This window comes from Cyrtonyx montezumae, unplaced genomic scaffold, assembly GCF_038088225.1.
Source record: "Cyrtonyx montezumae isolate F1298 unplaced genomic scaffold, pur_monq_1.0 scaffold_8, whole genome shotgun sequence".
In the NCBI taxonomy this organism is placed as follows: Eukaryota; Metazoa; Chordata; class Aves; order Galliformes; family Odontophoridae; genus Cyrtonyx; species Cyrtonyx montezumae.
Genome location: NW_027072089.1, coordinates 67,117,643 through 67,137,005, shown reverse-complemented (window position 1 = coordinate 67,137,005; position 19,363 = coordinate 67,117,643). Strand labels below are relative to the sequence as shown.

The 19,363-nt window shown below is 40.9% G+C and overlaps 1 protein-coding gene and 1 non-coding gene across 3 annotated transcripts in view; one reads left to right on the top strand and one right to left on the bottom strand.

Annotated features, from left to right (window-relative positions):
- Window positions 1-11,551: 11,551 nt before the first annotated feature.
- On the bottom strand, window positions 11,552-11,618 carry LOC136059548 (small nucleolar RNA SNORD123). Its single transcript, XR_010623244.1, has one exon. It is a non-coding gene; the product is annotated as a small nucleolar RNA SNORD123 (small nucleolar RNA).
- Window positions 11,619-14,507: 2,889 nt separating this feature from the next.
- Window positions 14,508-19,363, top strand: part of SEMA5A (semaphorin 5A) — a 311,498-nt gene continuing 306,642 nt past the window's right edge. The window contains exon 1 of one of the 2 annotated variants that reach the window (XM_065752815.1): window positions 14,508-14,758. The gene's annotated coding sequence lies outside the window, so the exon portion shown is untranslated. Of the gene's footprint in view, window positions 14,759-15,365; window positions 15,453-19,363 lie in introns of those variants that run through there. The other variant, XM_065752816.1, reaches the window with a different exon arrangement.

Here is a 19,363-nt window from a genome sequence, read left to right as displayed (position 1 = left end):
ATGAGCTAATAGAAGTGTTGAGTTTTGAAGGCAGTCTTGGCAGTAGCGTATTAACAGATAAGTCTGCAACAGAAATGCCTTTGTCAGGGCCCAGATGCTACAGTAAGTGATCTGTAAAATAACTCCGACCTTAACAAGAATTTTAACAGCATGAATGGATGAAAAATGACTTGTTTTAGGGAGGGTTCTGCAGGCATAGGCAGAAAGCTAAATTAAGGCTGGTGCCCAAGATATGGTTGTCTGTGACTGGCAGGATGGGGAGGTGTTAGGTAAGAGGTTAGGTCTGGAATAAAACAGTGTCCATGATCCTTCTGCTAGTGGAATTTGTAGGTGAAAAGAGATCAAGAGGGACTTTGGAAGGGAGTAACATGAATGGTTACATGAACATTCTGTGATTCTGTCACTACTAGAAGTGTAAAAAATGTGACTTCAGAAGAAATGATGACAAAATTGGGATCTTTTTCATCTGAAAAAGGGTAAGGAAAAGTACAATTATAGTCTACTTAAGCATTACAGATCACTGCAGAAATGGAGAAAATTAACTGCTCTCCACAGCGATCAGGACAAGAAGATGTCAACTTGCATTGCTACAAGGGCTATTTAGTTAAAATTGGAGAAAAATTGCAATGATAAAAGTAGCAGAGCATGAAGGCTGTGGTGCCCCCTCCGCTGAAATTTTTAGGAACAGACATGCATCTGCAGTGAGAACCATGTGAACAAAACTCCTTATTGATGTATGCGTATGTGTGTGTTTTGTTTTGTTTTGTTTTCCCCTGCATATTTTGTGCTGTAAATTTTTGTGTTACTATAATTAGACAACTAATAACTTTGATCAGGTGATTAAGATACCAGTTAGACTCACCATAAATGCTTAGCTCCATGTACATGGTGTGTATTCTTTCTTGCCTGTAAGAGCATTTTGAGTGTGACATGTATGTTGCTTTTGTTTCGGGATGTGAGAAATTGTTTTCACATGAAAGTTTGCTGCCTTCATCTTAAACAGGACTACGTAACTCATTCAATGTTTTATTGTATTAACACTCCTAGCATATCTGATGGGTAAGATACACAGTTTTAATACTTTTTCAAAGAGAAAATAATATAAATTCTTTGAATATTACAGAATTTATGACCTGATTATCTACACTAGTAACAATCGTGCAGAAAAATCTCTTTATCCTAAAATTGCAGTGTTAGTGGCCTTGCACAGGAAGAGCAATGCATAAATTGATGGAGCTTTTGCAGGAGAAAGATAACCTTGGTCATCCACAGATTTTCCACAGAGGTCAGGTGGAATTAAACGCATAAGGAAACAACTTCTCTTTAAAGTCTAACCCTGTCCCATGGCTGCTTGTTAAATATATTCTTGGAGTACAGTATTCCTTTCATTCTGCCTCTTGAGTAGCTACCTGCTCAGCTTTTTTCTAGAATCTATGAATGAAAGGGAAGGAAATGCAGATGGCTATGAGCCCATAATGTGCTGGAAGCAATGACCCTGTCACTCCTTAATGCTCAGTGGTAATTGAATCTCTGAAAACAGGAATTATCAGAAGAGAATGAGGTGAAATGACATCAGAACTGTTCTTCTGTTTAGTTTTGTTTTCAACTATGTTCTCTTTCCTTCTCATTTTTAAAACTTCTGCTTCTGGTTTTGATTGTAAAGGTTTCTTCAATTTTTTTTTTCAGTGTATTCAGAAGTCAGAGACTTTTCACACAAAGAATTGAGTTAGGTTTCCCACAAATTAGTTATTTTTTTATTCCCTTTTTCTTCATCAGAACTCCTATTGTTAGCTTTCCCCGTTTTATCTGAGATAGTACAGAAGGGTTTTTTTTTTTTGGAAATGGAACACTTACATAAATGTAACTTATTATTTTATTGGTTTTGATGGATGAAAAGAATAGGGAAATGCTGGCCAACCGTTACTTAGAAAATTTGTATCTGAAATTTGAATCTTCTTCATTATGTTGAAAAAAAAAAACCCTTAAATAATCTATTACTTGTATCTTTTAAAATTGTGGCCAGTTATCACCTTAACTGGAAGCTGAAATGAGTTGTCCTGATAGAAGTTGTGAACCAGTTGATGATTTTCATTGGCACAACTCTGATATTGTACTTCAGTTCCTCAAATGAATGTGGACTAATTAAAGCTTGAAACTCATCCTGGATAATAAATGAAAAATGATTCATAGAATGAGAATAGTAGTCAATGATTTGACACAGCAGAGCTCAGGAAATAACCAGGCTCACTATCTAACCATTGTTTAAAACGCCTGAACACCAGTTGTAAAATTACATTTATTATGTACTTGTATACTACTTGTATTTATGGTTGCAAGATTGTGATTAAAAAAATATTGTATTTATTGAATCTTAAAGGTTACACCTCAAAATGATCATTTTGAATTAATTAGTGATAATCTCTTTAAATGTCATGTTGTTCATCAAGGAAATAACCCCAGGAGTAGAAAATTGTTTGGAAATCAAAACCCTCTGAGTTGAAGTGGTGACTCTGACAATTTTTATCATTCTTTTTTCTTTTTTTTTTCCAAATTCAGTCAAAGATCAGAGAATGATATGGAATAGGCACATTTTGTTGTGTTTTGCCTTAGTAGTATCTATCTATCTATCTATCTATCTATCTATCTATCTATCTATCTATCTATCTATCTACCTATCTATCTGTCTTTCTGTCTGTCTATCTATCTATCTATCTATCTATCTATCTATCTATCTATCTATCTATCTATCTATCTGTCTGTCTGTCTGTCTGTCTGTCTGTCTGTCTGTCTATCTATCTATCTATCTATCTATCTATCTATCTATCTATCTAAACTGTGTAATATATTCTGGTGAAAATCAACCCGTCATTCTTCACATACAAAAAGAGGCATTTGTTAAAAGTTGATAATACTGAGTTACTGTGGGTGGCAAAGGTAAAGAACATCTACAAATTCTGCAGAAAGATCTCAGAACATAGCATGAATGGATGGTAAGACTGGGAATGAAATTCTGCTTATGTAAGTGTAATGGGATGCTCATAGAATGAAACAAGCCTAACTTTGCACAAGTAGGAGTGGATTCTGAACTTCTTGTTATTCAACAAGAAGTTATTGGAGTTGCAAGTGGTAGCTCTGTGAAAACATCAGCTTGATTCTTAGCGATGGTCAAAAATAGAACTTAATGTTAGTAATTACTAGAGTAGAAATACATAGTATACCTGAATCTAGAATGCTGTTTGAAGTTCTTGGCGTGAACAAAGAGGATGAGAAGACAGGAAATTGAGTTTTGAAATATCATGTGAGCTCTGGAGAAAGCAAATAAGGAATTTCCTGTGTCTTATGATACAATGACAAGTGAATGAACAGAGCAGAGCAGAGCAGAGCAGAACAGAATAGAATAGAATAGAATAGAATAGAATAGAATAGAATAGAATAGAATAGAATAGAATAGAATAGAATAGAATAGAATAGAATAGAATAGAATAGTTCAGTTAGAAGAGACCTTCAGAGATAATCTAGTCCATCTGTCTGACTACTTCATGGCTAACCAAACGTTGTTGAAGACATTGTCCGAACATCTCTTGAACACTGACAGGCATGCAACATCAATCACTACTCTAAGAAGCCTGCTGCAGTGTATCACCTTCCCCATGATTAATAAATATTTCCTAATGTACAGTCTGAATGTCCCTTAGTGCAGTTTTGTGCCATTCACATGCATCCCACTGTCAGTTCCCAGGGAGAAGAGGTGGGCACATCCCTCTGCTTCCCCTCTTCAGGGAGATGCAAAGAGCTGTGAGGTTGCCTCTCAGCCACCACTTCTTCAGGTTGGACAGCCCAAGAATCCTCAGCCTCTCCTCATAGGACATGTCTTCCCGCTCTTTTACAAGTCTTCTTTCCCTTCCCTGGATTCTTTGAAGTTATCATATTGATATCCTTTTTATATTGTGGAGTCTGGAACTGTATGCAATATTCAAGGCGAGGCTGCAGTAACGCTTTGTGAAGAGGAAGGATTACCTCTATTGACTGGCTCGTTGTGCTGAGTTTAATACATCCCAAAATGCAGTTTACCCTCTTAGCTAGCAGGGCACACTGATGGCTCAAGCTCAAGGTTGAGAAGCTCTCCAGCCACTTGTCTCCCTCTGTGCCTGTTTCCACATTGCTCCATCTCAGGCGCAGAGTTCATTTTCCTTTGTTTAAGGAAAGGTTCTTCAGCCTATTGGTGATTCCTGATGCTCCAGTGTCACCCTGTAAGGACTCTCCACTCTCCAGGGAGTCAACAGCACCTGATGCCAATGATATCAGAGCTCTGGGAAAGGACCAAAGCTTTCCATTTATCCCATTTGTTCCTCATACTGTGTCTGTTGTTATAAAAACATTTATACGTGCACTCCTGAACCTGCAGAGCTTCCTGAAGTGTCACAAAAGATTCCATTAGCCTTGTTACTCTCAGATAGTTCTACACCATCCCTTGGCACATCCTCAGTGTTCCTAATGGTATCCCGCCCCCCGCCCCAATCAGTCATAGTTTAAAACCCACTCAATCAATCTCACCAAGTTACAGGACAAGAAATATCTCACCCTTGAGAAAGGTGGTTTACAGCAACCCCCAGCAGCTCTTGTGTCTCTTTTTTCTTGGCTTTCTATTGTGGAACTGAGCTGAGCTTAGCCCACCTTCCAGCTATAGGGCAGAATCAGGAGAAGCCATTGGGGAAGATTTGCAAAGAGTTATGATTCTTCTTTAATTTTGACCTCTGCAATTAATACTTTCAGTTTGTTGCATGCTTGTTCATTATTTAGAGAAAAGTGACTTCGGAGCAATGGCATGGTCAGAGCTCTTGGTCCCACATTAGCAGCTGACACCTTGATTGGATCCCAGGTAAATCAGCCTTGTTTGCACTCTGTTACACTTCCAGCATTAAGCTGGCAGTAATGAGTGTTTGGAGGGATAAAAATTTTCCTGCTTTGGCCCAGGTGCTTGTGCAAGGGTCTTGGATTTTTCTAAGGTGGATCATTTCTAATTTGATCATATCAAATTGAACATAAACAAATGGGACATTGATAGATTTTCAGAAGTGGTGTACTGCTTCCATTTAAGTGGTGGAATTAAAGCTGTCCTACGGCAAGCTTTATTGCAAATACTGTATTTAATACTACTTACACTCTCATTCTTTTTAAAAGTGTTTAAAGTGATATATATATATATATATGTATACATATATAATATACATACACACACAGCACAATATTTTTCCCTTCTCTTTCTGTAGTAATTAAAAAGACTTTGATAAAAGACACAGGAAGTTTTTGAAATGAGGCAGAAGATGTTTATTTGGCCTCTGCTTCTTGGTCTCTGCATTGAAAGAGTAATTCACTGGCAAGTTAAAACATTTCCCTTTTAGCTCATGATGACCCAAACTAGTTTGAGTCCCCAAGCCATTATTATTTTTTCATCTATTCTTCTTTCCTTGAGGCCATTGCTATTGATCTTATAATAAGCAGGGTCTAGTATCATCAAACCCAGCTGCACACATGCTGAGCGATTGCTGTGACATAACAGATTATGTTTTCCACGGGATTTAGTCAAATGTGTTTTCATTTATAATCTTACTAAGAAAAACCCAAACCAATGAGTAGGACTTGTTCATTCCTTCAGCACATTATTTTCAGTTATGCATAAGGGAGCTGTAAGACAGAGGAGAAAATAAATACCAAGACAAGACACATGTTTGTCAGGTAGTTAATTTCTGAGGGGCCAAACAAACCCTAAAGGACATTTTAGCTTGATATACTTAGATATTCCATTCCTAGATCCTATAGGTAGTGTAGGACTTTCAGATCTCCTTATTATCCTTACTATCAGAACACCTAGGCCTTTTCTCATCACATTTGAAGAGTTTATCTTTAGCAATATTCCCAGATAATCACAATGTGTAACTTTCTATCAAACATAAGGACTGTTATCATTTTTTTTTTGTTATATATATGTAGCACTAACACCTGGTGATAGATCCAAGCCAAACCAGAGTCCTGTTGTGCTAACCACTGAGTAAATGCATAGAGATATCAACTCTTCTGTGGTTTCCTAGGATATGCTATTTATGGATGACAATGAAGTCTCAGTGGTAACCAGTATTGTGGTCCTCTTAAATAGATAAAAAAAATAAAAATAAAAAGCAAACAATAGTACTTTTGATGTAGCATAACTATTGAACATAGAATATATGCTATTTATCTGTATTTTTGAATAAGTGATATGAATGCCAAAACTGAAAGGAAAGATACCATTTAAAATGAGATGAGAAAATTCTGGTTTGCTTTTAGCATCTTAGCTAACAAATCCAAAGAGTATTTTTTCACTCTTTAATTCTTTCCGTGATGTTTTTTTCTTCTGTCATATCTGCTATATGCAAAATACATTTGAATTTTGTTTTGTCAGTTTCTTCACGAAGAATTCCAAGCAGAATGTAATCGCTTCAGTCTTAGAGTACTTTTTCACACTATGTCACTTTTAAGACTTGCAATGTACTTCAAGATGTCACTGAATACAGTGGGAGCTTTGAGGTCTATTTATTTACAGTACCTATAATTTTCCCCTAATTGCAAATCCTATTGGTGTTTAAGAAAATGTAGGCACTTCATTTCCTCAAAACACTTTTCTTTGCATCAGCTAAGAAACAGTACAACCTGTTCTCAGTCCCAGAGAAGTCAGAAAAATCTCTGACAAGTACCTGCCCTTGACCAAAACTTCAAAATGTTTGTAGTTGCTTTTACTACATCTAGCGACGATGAAAAGTCCCGTTGAGTTAACCAGTTGAAATGCTCTTCCTGGTAGTCTGACAAAAAGAGTGCCCAGACATTCCCCTTTCTCATCTCCATGCCTGCTGACCCTGGGAACGCCATCCATTAAACATTCAGTACAAGTATGTGGAAGTTATTTTAATCTTGTCATTTTCTCAACTGTTGCAATGTAGAATTACATCAACAGCAGTACTCTGTCAGTTCACATTTCTTTTGGTCACAGAAGCAGACTGAAAGCAAATGGTCACAAAGAACTGTTCCAATTCGTGTGCTTTTTGCCTCTAGTAGTTGCACATCTATTCCCTCTCCAAGAAAAAATGAAAAACCCTAACATTTTGAATAGTTGATAAAATCATTAGTTAAAACTGACCCAACTTGAGTTCTTACTCTGAACTCCCTGAACCAGCAAAAAGGCAGCAAAATAGACCATCTGTGTTTTGGAGCTATTCACTACATTGGTCTTTCGAGAGAGATCACTTACTGATACCACTTGCTTTTAAAAAGTTTATCTAAATGTGAGTATCCAATACATAGATCTTGGCTTTGTTGACCTCACCGTTTTACACTGATGGATTACAAATCAGAAAAAGAATCAGGGAGAGTCAAGATGACGACAGATCATTAACTATTTGCTGTTTTATACTTTGGGTATAAATGCAGATATTTGCTCTGTTGTTCTAGCTTCAGAAAACTATTATATGAAATTAATAGTAACAACAGAAACAAATAAAAACAATGAAGAAATTGCTTGACAAAAACAGTGTTTGGATTTTAAAAACCACAGCTTTTATCCTGGATGCAATAAATGATCATTAAGCTTTCAGTCTATCTCCAGTGAGCTATAAAATTCTTGAACCTGCGGTTCCATAGACTACAGATCACATTTTTGCTCCAGACCAGGCTCTTAGAGGCAGTGTGCACGGTATCTGAATATTAGTGGTCCATTAGTCAATCAAGCGGTGTTTAGTAATGAGCTCTGATTTGGTCATTGTACTTGTTCCCTGCCCAGGTGCTTGGCCAAACTGATGTCTTTGGTTAGAAGGGCAGGAGGTCAGCAAGAACATGATGGAGTAGTTTAGGGCACATACTTCCCTGTGTATGGAAAGCAGGAGGATCTTTCACCATTTGGATAAATGACAGCTTTGGAAATGCAGGCTTCAACAGATCTTCACATGGGACTGCTTGTTTCCACATGGTTATGACATGGCATTTGCTTCAGTGTCACGGAGAAAACACACAGAATGTGATGCAAAGGTTTTTTACTAGATGATTGATGATGCTCCAGCCAGAAGCTGCAAATCACCTACAATGATCAGTGACAGTTTGTTTTTCTCCTATGCATACATACTTCAGGACCACCATGTTGTCTCTCTGTGCAGGATATTCACATTTACTAAGTGACCAAAATGAATGCCTTTGGGAGAACTTTTCTTCAGAAATAGTTCTTAACTTCAGAATTAGTTCTTGTGGTCAAAGTTCCTGTGTCATTTAAGCATAATACATGGCCCATTTTTGAGAAAAGTTCAGTATGTTGGCAAGCAAGGAGGCTTTGGATCAAATTGCTATGTTTTGAATCTTGTTTTTGTTGAGATAATACAAGATTTTTTCCCTACTTGTTCACAGAGTCCTATTAATGACACTCTTTTGGTATCAGAAGGAATTGATTATCAGAATAACAATGTTAGCACTAGCAATACAGCTCCTATTTATTTAACTCTGCTTCGTATTGTCTTTTTACTTAGAGGAGTCTGAACACAGCTGACATTTCTGTGCAAAATATTTCATTTATGGTTTTGTCATGCATTGTAATTGTACTCCTCCAAAAATTTCAGTCTTTAAATTATTTTTGAGAATATATCTGATGAAAGATGTAACAGTGGCCAGTCACTTTCGTTTTAAATAAGTTGGTGCACACACTATTTGCTCTGAATAAGGATGTCCATTAGAGACAAGAGGTACTTAAGGGTGTGTAGACATTATAGTTTTGGTATCCTTTTGATATCTTCAGGTAGGATTTAAAGCACGATGATAGACACAGCTAACACTAATTTCAGTTTTCCTCCCCTAACCTGATCTTTTATGAACTCTAAGGTTCATTACATAGAAAAAAATAAAAAACCTACTATCTCAGTGGAGCTGGCACAACTGCAAAGAAACAATAGCTCAATAGCTCTTGCTCTTTGACAGTATGTCTGAACATCCCTCCTCCTGCCAAGTCATTTGGAAGGAGGCTTATATTCTGAAACTTTGAGTGTGGAGAATCAGATTCTGAGTTCTCAGAGCTGACTCCGATAGGAGTTCTGCTCTTCAGCGCAATCCCCTTCACGTTTTCAAGTGTCTAGCCCAAACTACAAACCATTAACCCACAGTACTTTCAAGAGAGTAGTTTTTATTAACAAAAATACAAAGAAAATCAATTAAAGCATTTTGAATACAATGTTTCTGATTTAAATAATTTCAATAATTACAACTGTTTCAGGCTATGGAAAGCAATAAGAGGAATACAAATTTAATAATTTAACTCATACCATATATTTGATGTTAGCAGAATGCTAAGGGCAATCAATTAGTCAAACACTCTAATGTTCGGTAGTACTAGAACTAGGATCATCCAGTGGATATTAATTCTACTGCTTTCTACTTTCTCTCACTGTTGAATATCATCCAGCCAACAGTTAGGATGCAGGTTGATTTATGTAGATTTGAATGGAAGAACAACATAGAAGATAGCTGTACATTTTTAAGTGGACTATCTGCAGTGAACAAGTGCACTTTAATTCACTAGTACTTCTCAACTGCTTAGGAAATGGTGGGATGCCTCTGAGCACCACTTTGGGACAGAGCATGGCATAAAAACTAAAGGAATGTCTGCAGAGAGTTTAGCTCAACATGGATTTTGCACACTGGTGGCTCTGTGTCATGGGACCTATGGTCCATTCTTGGTGCGGACGATAGGTGACTTTTGGAAAACATGAGAAATTAGTATTTGAGTGCCATATGGGAGGGATTTGGGGAAGAGATATGATGTAAACAGGGCTATTAATAGCAGTTAGTAGATGATGTAAGACTGTCTCTAACTCACAGCCTGCAGCATCTGCTCTTATAAATGAAACTTGGTAGGGAAACCTCCCTCACATTTAGTCAACACTGGAATGTTTGACCTTGAACACAGACAGGCAGAGCAGCTGCTAAATCCAGAAGTGCCAGGATGCACAAAAAATTTTTGTAGAGCTGCTAGTTGGGCTTCCTTTCAAATTTAGAATGAAATGAGCACCTCACCTCCTCACAATTGCTCTGTTCTGCCATGAATTAAGACTAATGAGGGGACAAAAGAGTAGACTTGGAGGTGAATATTTTAGTATTTTAAATCAGCAAGGTAAATTCAAAAGACTTTTTTTTGTGTGTGTTTCTCAGTGATAAATAATCATTAGCTTTAATTTATTTTCTCTTTTGTCTGCCTAACAGTATTTCTATAGAAACTTTCAACTTGATTGGCACTTTAACAGTTCTAGCCTAAAAAGATCAGTTGTAAATAATGCCATCTAGGTTTGTTTTTCTCAGCAGGCAACTGAATAAAGTGTATGGGCAACAGAGGAAAATATCTAGGATTAGACTTCCATCGCTGCTGTCCCTTCTCACACAGTACTCCTCATTGCTTGGCACTCACTGATTGTTTTGTGTGTTTGCATGGACAGAATTTGATTTAAGAATTTGATTTAACTCTTAATCCTCCATCAGTATCAATGAAATAATGCCCAAGTACGGTGTCTACACAATTAGTTAAGAACTCTTAAAAATTGTGATTTTTTAATTCTACAAAGGTAAGAGTTATGCCAAATATTACCTCTACCTACACAGCATCAAAAGCCTGAAGTCCAGATAAGCTCTATATTATGCTCTTTTGGGATTTAGTAGTGATAAGGTTGTATATATGTATACCTTTTTTTTCAAATCTCATTTGTTCTGCTGAGGATGTAGAAATGCAGGGATCTGATGCTGATAGCATGGATGAGCAAACAGAGAGGAACAATGAATGGTTTAATAAATTCATATTCTAGCTTGATGTGAAGAGTTGTCTTGGTCTAACAACTAAAAAATTAAGCTGAATGTACATTAATCTGTATATGAAAGTAGTGCAAGGCTAAAGACAGCAGAATGCGTTATCATCCAAAGTAGAGGAAATTTTCCAAATCTAGATTCAAGTGTAATAGGGCCCTTTGTAACTTGTCATAAATTCCATCTGTATGGCAACTGCTGAATCACAGCCTGAACCACTGATTGAGCACCTGGAGAAAAGACCTGGTCAGCCCTGGGAGCACAGGTGCAACTAGAAGGGGTAGAACCAGGCTCAACCCCTCTTAGACCCCATGTAAGGGCGGACTGCCTCTGGGGAAGGATGTCCTGTTGGAGATCCCTCTTCTGTGGAGTTTTTACCTGTGAGCTTCAATCCTTGGAGATGGGTGAGCCTTCCATAGTCTTTCCTAACATCTCATTGTGCTGGTCCTGTTGCCATTATACCACTACACCATCCAAATTCTGACCTTACAAGTATTTCATGTTATTTCTATTCCTATGATGTTACAACTGGATTTTTCCAAGGTGTTCTTTGTTCTCATCTCTGCCTTGCTCTTTATTTTGAAGGTAACAGTTCATAGATGTGTCTGAAAGACAGAGAAACAAACACATAAAACATTGTTTGACTGCAGGTATTCACTGTAAAGCATTTCTCTTTTCCTGGAGAAGATATGAAGGTGAATCAGGAAATGGATGGCATTTTCAGATCACGAGTCAGCACCCCAGAATTCATCATTTTCACCAAATATCTGACTGCTTTGAGGGACTTCAAATTAGGCAGCCCTACTTTTATGCTCACAAAACTCCTTAACTATCCCACCTGTCTGAGACTTTCATGAAAATAAAAAGGCAATGACCAAAATGAGTTAATGGTACCTGTTTATAAATGCAAGTGCTTTACTTATGTAATATAGTTGAATTGAAAATGTCTCCTTAAGCATTTATGAAATTAAACCATTTTGGTTATAAGGAGCCATCTCACAAAAATATCACAAGAAATACTTGCTTTGCTTTCTTCTGATCACCAACAGTAAAAAAAAACTCATCAGAAGCACATCTAGTTCTTGAAAGTCAAGTAATTTAGAATCTCGCTGTTCCTAACTCACAAATATTGCAGACACAAAACAGCGTAACCTTTAGATGCAGCACACAATGGGAGACAATCATCTGACAAAAAACAGAAGAGAGTTTGCAACTCTGACATTTATTTCCCTGTGATTTAAAGTAAGTATTGCCATGGTGTCTTTTGCTAAGACAAATAAAATTTTGTTCAGTCTGAACTTGTACAATACCTCCTACTAGAGAATGCACTGCTCAACATATACAGCTACAGCCCTGTTTGTCCTGCTTTGTATCAGCCTTACTCTGCTGGAACCACCTGAGGACGGCAAATTTCAATCCTCTGGTCACCTGCTTTTCTGGGATGGAGAGACTATTCATTTTTTTTGCACTTAACACCATCACAGATGACTCATGAGGATCCAGGCCTTGCTGAATGCAGGTGGGAATGGTGAGGACTTTTTTCCTTTATTGAGTTTCAGTGGGAAAGAAGGGAGAAACAGTGATGGGACTCTCAGAAAGGCCACGTAAGTAAGGTGAGTCAAGACACCAGGTTGGGTTCTTTAGAACTGGTTCAGGAAAGAAAACTTTCTGGCACACACTGTTCTCCTACTGGTGTGCTCTAGAAAGTTTCTGGCCATCAGGAGAGTTTCTCCTGAGCAGCAGATGACGTGATAGAAAAATGAACAACTAGTGTTTACAATGGAGTGAAAAAAGCAAAATGCAATGGCAATAAAATAAAACCTTTGAACTCTGTAATCGTGAAGCAAGCTATGTTTTTTTCATTGTGACTTGAACAAAGAGCATGGCTCAAGGTTCATTTGAAGCTAACTTCTCCCTTTTTTTTTTCCTTCCTTTTAACCTAACTTAAACTTCAGGCTCACAGTATTTGGCAATGTTTTTCTGAATAATGAAGGACAGCTATGCTATCCAAGGCACTCCTGATGGGCAGTGTGAAGACAGACCTTCCTTCACAATGTGGTTTTTCTACCTAAACAGATGGAATTCCCCCCATCCCGCTGCTTTCCAGCACTCTTCACATCCTGCCCCCCTAGGGAGCAGCTGAATCCTGGCTTCCCACCAAGCTGGCCAAAGGCCGGAGGTGCTGTGCAGCCCTTCCTCTTCCAACTGTGGTGCCTGACTGCTTGTGAGGGCTGCCAACCCTACATCCCAAGTCTGTTCTGCTGTGAGGAGGGATTGAGAATTAGTAGCAGCGAGGAACAGAATGGCAGCAAAACATGAGGCAAAAGAGGAGGATCCATAGTGGAAGGGAAGTGGGATGGAACTAGGACTTGTTCCTGGGAAGATTTTTTTCTCCTTTAGATCAGACAGCAACTGCTTCTTCATCCTCTGTCCTCAGTGTGATGCTTCGGGATTACATGAGGATCTCCTTATTTATTTGGGCTGCAGTAGCACGTAGAGGCTGAGCCTGGTATTGGGATGCCTCTGTGCAAGGTGCCTCCACAGCCTCCCCCCCAAAACTAGCCCTGATCATGAGTTTGTTATAACTGTGGCACGTTCAGGGATTGCTTTGCCTAAAATTGCTTGTCTCGCTTGCTCAGCTCACCTGATTTAACTCTGCACTTTGACTTAAGAGTTTAATTACTGATACATTTGGTGGCCTTATTTCAAATACGAGTAATTGCATGACCAGTTTCATACATCTTTTTACTTCCTTGCGCATGAGTTTCTTGAAGCAAAATCAAATGGATCGTTGACATCATCACTGTTCTCCCCTGAAAACTGTTATAAAGCACATGGCTTAAAGCCTCTGAAGATATCAAGTATGATTTCAATTGAATTTTTTCTTAGAACACATTGTACAACATGAGCCATGTATCCTATAACAGCTATAAAAATCTTCAAAGAAGTTTTTTTTTTTCTACATATGTACCCATTTTTTTCATTGTCAAATTGTTAGAGGCTAAAATATCTATCACTAACGCTAATATTCATATATATATATTTTTCCCACAGGCAGTGGGTTTTGAAAACAGAGTGCTCATCTATCATTCTTAAAACATTGATTTCTTTTTCAGCAATCGAAAACCAAGTAGATCTCCTACATAAAAAGTCTAAAGCTGTTATTGTAATGGATGGAGACATAGAACAGGAGACTTTCTGATGTGCACAGACACACCTTAGCACAGCACCATTACCAGGCAAGGTAAATTAATCATCCTATGCCCACAGTTGCCCCATCCAACCTGATCCTGAGCACCTCAGGGATGGGTCACACACAGCTTCTCTGAGCAGCTGTGCCAGGGCCTCATTGCCTTCTGAGTAAAGAAATTCCCCCTTTAGGGCTTTTTTTTTTTTTTTTAATTATTATTCCCAACAAACAAACAGTAAGAATGGTGCAGATTCCTGAGCCTCGTTTCTAATGGTAATCACAAACTTTCCTTAACATTTCTCCTTGAAGAAGTTTCTTTTGCACGCAGCCAAAGTGACGCTCTCCCTGGAGCTGGGTGCTCCGGGCCATTTGGCTCCTTAGCATGCTGGCGTGCAGCTAAGTTTTGATTCTGGCTGCTTTAATTAAAGCGTATTTCCATAGGATTACTCCAGCGTGGATCAGCTCCACGGCTCTGTTTGTTTTAATAAACTCTCAGAGCTTTTCTCCTTCTAGAGGGAGGTCGTGCTGCAAACAAGGCAGCGCTGCCGTTTGTAGCAGAGACATGGAAATGCTGTTGTAAAAGATGGAAAAAAAAACTAGAAATGAAAAGCTTTGATGGAATTCATTGCAATGTATGGACGAACCGAAACAACCTACAGCTCTAAGGCAGATGGGCCGGCACAGGCGGGCATGCAGCGGAGCGGGACGCCGGTACGTACCTGTAGGCAGCGCGGTGCCACGTCTCCCGGCCCGCTCGCTCCGCGGGACCTTTATAGCTCTTTCCGAGGGCTAAAAATAAACTTTAGGGGACGGCTCCGAGCTCGGGAGGGGGCGGCCGCGGGCTCCTACAGCGATGCTCGAGCCACTCTCCAGCCCGGGGCCGGAGCTGTGCTGCCTGCGCGGCTTCTGGGTGGTGTCAGCCGTCCTCCGCCCCTCGGGCCATCCCCCACCTGCCGAGCCCGCTGCCCCTCGCCCTCCTCCCTCCTCTCTCCTCTTCGCAGCCCGCCGGGATTGGCTTGTGCTCGTGCTAGGGCTGCGGTGGGGAGGAGCAAGCCTCAGGGCACGCTTTTTTTGGGCCGCGGTAAGTAAATACGAATCCATCAAAGACATTCAATAATAATAAAAACCAAGCATCCAAAGCCTGAGCACGCACATTCGGAGCCGCTCGACCACTTGCAACTTCCCCGCCGGCCCCGAGGGGGAGGGGACGGGCGGCCGCCCCGGTTCCGCCGCTCCTCCCCCCGCGTTGGGGCGCGCTGCCGCGCCTCGAACTTGGTGGCGGCGAACGCTGCGGGCGGCTCGGAGCGCTGCGGCCATGGCGGAGCGAGGCGGCGGTGCCGCGCCGGGAGCGGGGCACGGCGAGGCGGCAGCGGCTCGGGGCTGACCTGCGGAGCGGAGCCTCCAGGTAACGCCGCTCCCCGCGTTCCCGGAGCCTCCGTCCCTCCTCGCGTCCGTCCCCGGGAGCTCGAGTGCCCGCGGCTGCGGGGCGGTGGGCGCCGTGAGCCGGCAGGGGGAGCCGGGGGAAGGCGGAGCGGCGGCGCCGGGACGGTTCTTCCTCGGGCGCTGCCCGCGTTCTCCTCCCGAAGTGTCCGTGGAGAATGGAAAACCGAACGGGCATCCCTATAGCAGCCAGGTGCTGCCGGGGGAGCGGGGACTATGGGACGTTTGCCCGCATCCCGCTCTGAACTGACTCTGACTTCTCTTGTCTCCGCGTTTAAGCGGACTGGCGCGGATCTTGCGGTGTAACCCGTATTTCGGCACTTTCTGAAGTGCGGAGTTCACGTTATCGTTCTGTAATCACGCAGGAGGTGATACCCTGGGTAATAGGATGGTTTTGGGTTTTTTTGCGCTCTGTCGGCGGAATGACAGCTACTGGGCAATACCGTGCCGTACAACACGCTATAGGCGTGCTGCTTGAGGTTGGCGCGGAGGTAATGTGCCCAGGGCCCTAACTCAAGCCCTGCTGCTGTCGGCAGGAGGGGCTCGTGTGGGTGTGCGCTGTTACAGCTGAAGGGAATAGCCTCAAACTGAAAACTTATCACAGCCGCTGTGCCCTCCAGCAGCCTTAAGGTAACTTGGAAAGCTGTGTTTTCTGAAAGCTAACAAAGCAGTCTTAATTGGAGGTACATAAGCGTGTCGTGAATCAGCGCCAGTTCAGCCGTGGGGTTTAGTCAGATTAGGATTTTCACCGTGGAAATCGTACACGGTTTTAACTGCAGCCTTTTTAGCATCCTTGGGCTGGTGCTGGAACGAAGGCTCTGGCTCGGCTGGCAAAGTTTGTCAAACGGAGAAGTGTTGAAAGTGGTGACGCCACGTCTCTCTCGTGGAGAGCACGGTGGGCACTTAGTCCAAGTGCATTGCTGAGATACAGCCTTTCAAACGCGGTCTGCTGAGAGATTGGTGAGACTCGTGGGTAGGTGTGCTGTGCTCCCACCTTCCTCTCCAGCAGGTAATGCCGACCTGACTTCACGACGCTCGGCAGCGCCGGCTTGCTCTCGTTTTCCCGTGTTGAAGCCGAAGAGCTGCGGGAGGTTCTGCTGCGAGCTGAGGCTCCAGAGGGCGGCAGTTCCTACAAAACAAAACATCGCTCTTGGCTAAGCGATGTAAATTAAGTTGTGCCGCTTCTTCCTTGAGATGTTGTAACAGGGCTTTGTTTTGACGGAGTATGTTGAAAGTGCTGTTATCAGCAGTGTCTTATTGCTTTTAATCTTTAACCAGTGCTGTTTTCTTAAAATACCTCCAGGTAGTAGGAGTGCTTGTGCACTCCGTAATGATCCATAAACGTTGGTTATGAGAGCTTGTTATGCTGATTTCCTCCTGGGCAGACACGCAACAGGGGGTACCCATGTATTGCTGCTGCTTGCAGGACTTTTATTTATTTATTTGTATCAGTCACTGATAGGGGTGTGCCTGTGATCCGATCCCGCGTCACTTAGCACAGAGTGGTATTCCGTCATGTATTAATATGCAGTGATGACGGAGTTCTGACTAGCAGTTTGTCAGCCGGCTTGTGAAACTTTGCCTCAATGTTTGCTGAAAGATGTTCTGAAGTTGGTAGGGCTTTTGTCACTGTATCAAAAGAACGAGCTTTTTTTGAATCAAACCATTTTCAGGCTGAACCTTTGGTGACACGGAGCCTTCATCCCCTGTGGGAGGTGGGCTTGTGTTGGCATGGGGCTGCAGCTGTGACGTGCTGCTGACAGGTGGCAGCCTGCTCTCTGCAGCGATCCCTGCAGCATGCCAGTCCCGCAGGTTAGGGTAGGTGCAGCAAACTGTTTCCATGAAAGGTTTGGATTCTGGTTTAGATCACATTATAACCATGTCCAGTTATTGGTTTAAGCGTGCTGTACTTCAGTGCAGCACAGCAAAGATCTTAAACCAATAATCAGACATGGTTATAATGTGATCTAAACCAGCAGGCTAATTAATGTCTTTCTCTGGTTTTGATAGAAACCTATGTTCCAAAATACATCACATTTAAACCTGTTATTGTTTAGTTGATTTATTAATGTATTTATTCTGGCATTTGTGTGTTCTCTGAAGTACTTTGATGCAATCCACTTGTCTGCTGTATAAATAAATTCTTGATCACCATACTCACTGGTTTTGTATAAATATATGAATAAAATGATTCTCTAATTGAGAGTCATTTGGAAAGAAAAATGTGTATCAGTCTGTATCATGAAGTCAGGTACCTTCAGAACAGAGCTGGTGCTCATCAGAGGTAGCAGCAGAATGCTGGAATCAGTCTGAAATCTATGTGGAGGCCTTTGCTGGTGAAATTGTTTGGTTCAGCTCTCCTCTTAAAACTGTATTTTCAAAAGTTTTCTTCATAAACTATTCGAGTTATTTCTTTAGGAAAAGTTCAAATTCTGGCTAACATCAGCTGCATTGTCACCCTGAATTCACCTCTGTTTAGCTCACTGATGTTATTAAACTCCTGTTGACATTTTAATTTCTTTCTCTGCTTTTGAGATCAGGATGTCTCTCTGAGCTCCACTGTGCCTTAGAATTGCTGGATTTTCCATTGCTGAAAGAACTAGTTAGTGTTTTCATGACTGAGATTTCTACCAACCCCAACTGTGTCATCGAAATTACTATTCCATTTGGAGGATGTTGACTGAGGAGCTGTAGATTTTTGACGTACAGTTTGCTGATTTTGACTGCCTTGCTCGATAAACAGTGATGTGCAGCCAACAAGCAGTATTTGTTTGGTTTAGGAGAAACTTACAGAAACGATAACTTAGGAAATGCTGAAACGCTGCTGAGATGTTGTCTTAGGCTTTACAAAATACATGCAATAAGTAAGTTAGAATGCCTATAGGATTGCTCTGCATACTGCAAGTTGTGGAGTTTTCACACTTTCCTTATCCCACCTCTTCTCTGAATGTGAAAATTGAGCTCCTTTCTCTGCTGCCTTCCTACTCTGAGTTACTACTCTAGGTAGAAGATCAAAGTACCATTGAAATATACTTTCAGATTAGAATTAGCTTTAACTGCAAATCAAGAATGCTTAGTAGATTAAACAGTAAGGCCTATTTAACAAGTGTTTTAATACTTTTGGCCTCTGTTCTTCCTGCCCCCAGTAAGGTTTTTTGATGAGTTGTTTCTTTATATTGCTAGTGAACTCTGAATGAATATTCGTCTTGTAGTTTTCAGAATGTTCGGGTGGTTGGTTTGTGCTTTGATTCTGTAGCATTAATTCAGAAGTGTCTGCCTCATTGTTTCTTTTTTTGTGTGTGTTATTTTATTTTTTTAATTTTTGTTTATTTGTTTCCTTTTTTCTTTTTCTTCTTTCTTTCTTTTCTTTTTTTTATTTCTTTTTCTTCACAACCTGAACCATTTCAGTGAGCTGTTTTCACTGGAAGCCCACTAACCCTTGCCTTGGCTCAGCTCCCTAATTCTGAAGTGCACTGCATGAATGCTGCTGAAATGGCTCAATGTATGGGATTAAGTCCTTTCTGTAAATCCTGTCCAGTCAAATTGAAACTGGGACAATATTGAGTACTTGAAGAGAAACTCCTGGACTTGACATTACAGGATAGATTGTGTGTGTTGCCTTTTGTGTCTTTGTCCTGATTTCAGCTGAAGCAGTGCTGATTAAACACCAATGTTTGGTTGTTGCTGAGCACTGGGAGGACACTGGGGGCCAGTTCAGGTTGCTCTGCAGGGTTGAGCTGCTGCCGTGATGACATGGGGCAGGCAGAGCTTGGACAGTGACTGAATTAGGCCAAGGGTTGTTCAATACGGTGTTAGACCACATGGAAGGCCATAACACTGTGGTGAGTTGCCCTGGGGCAGCTGCTGCTTGGAGTT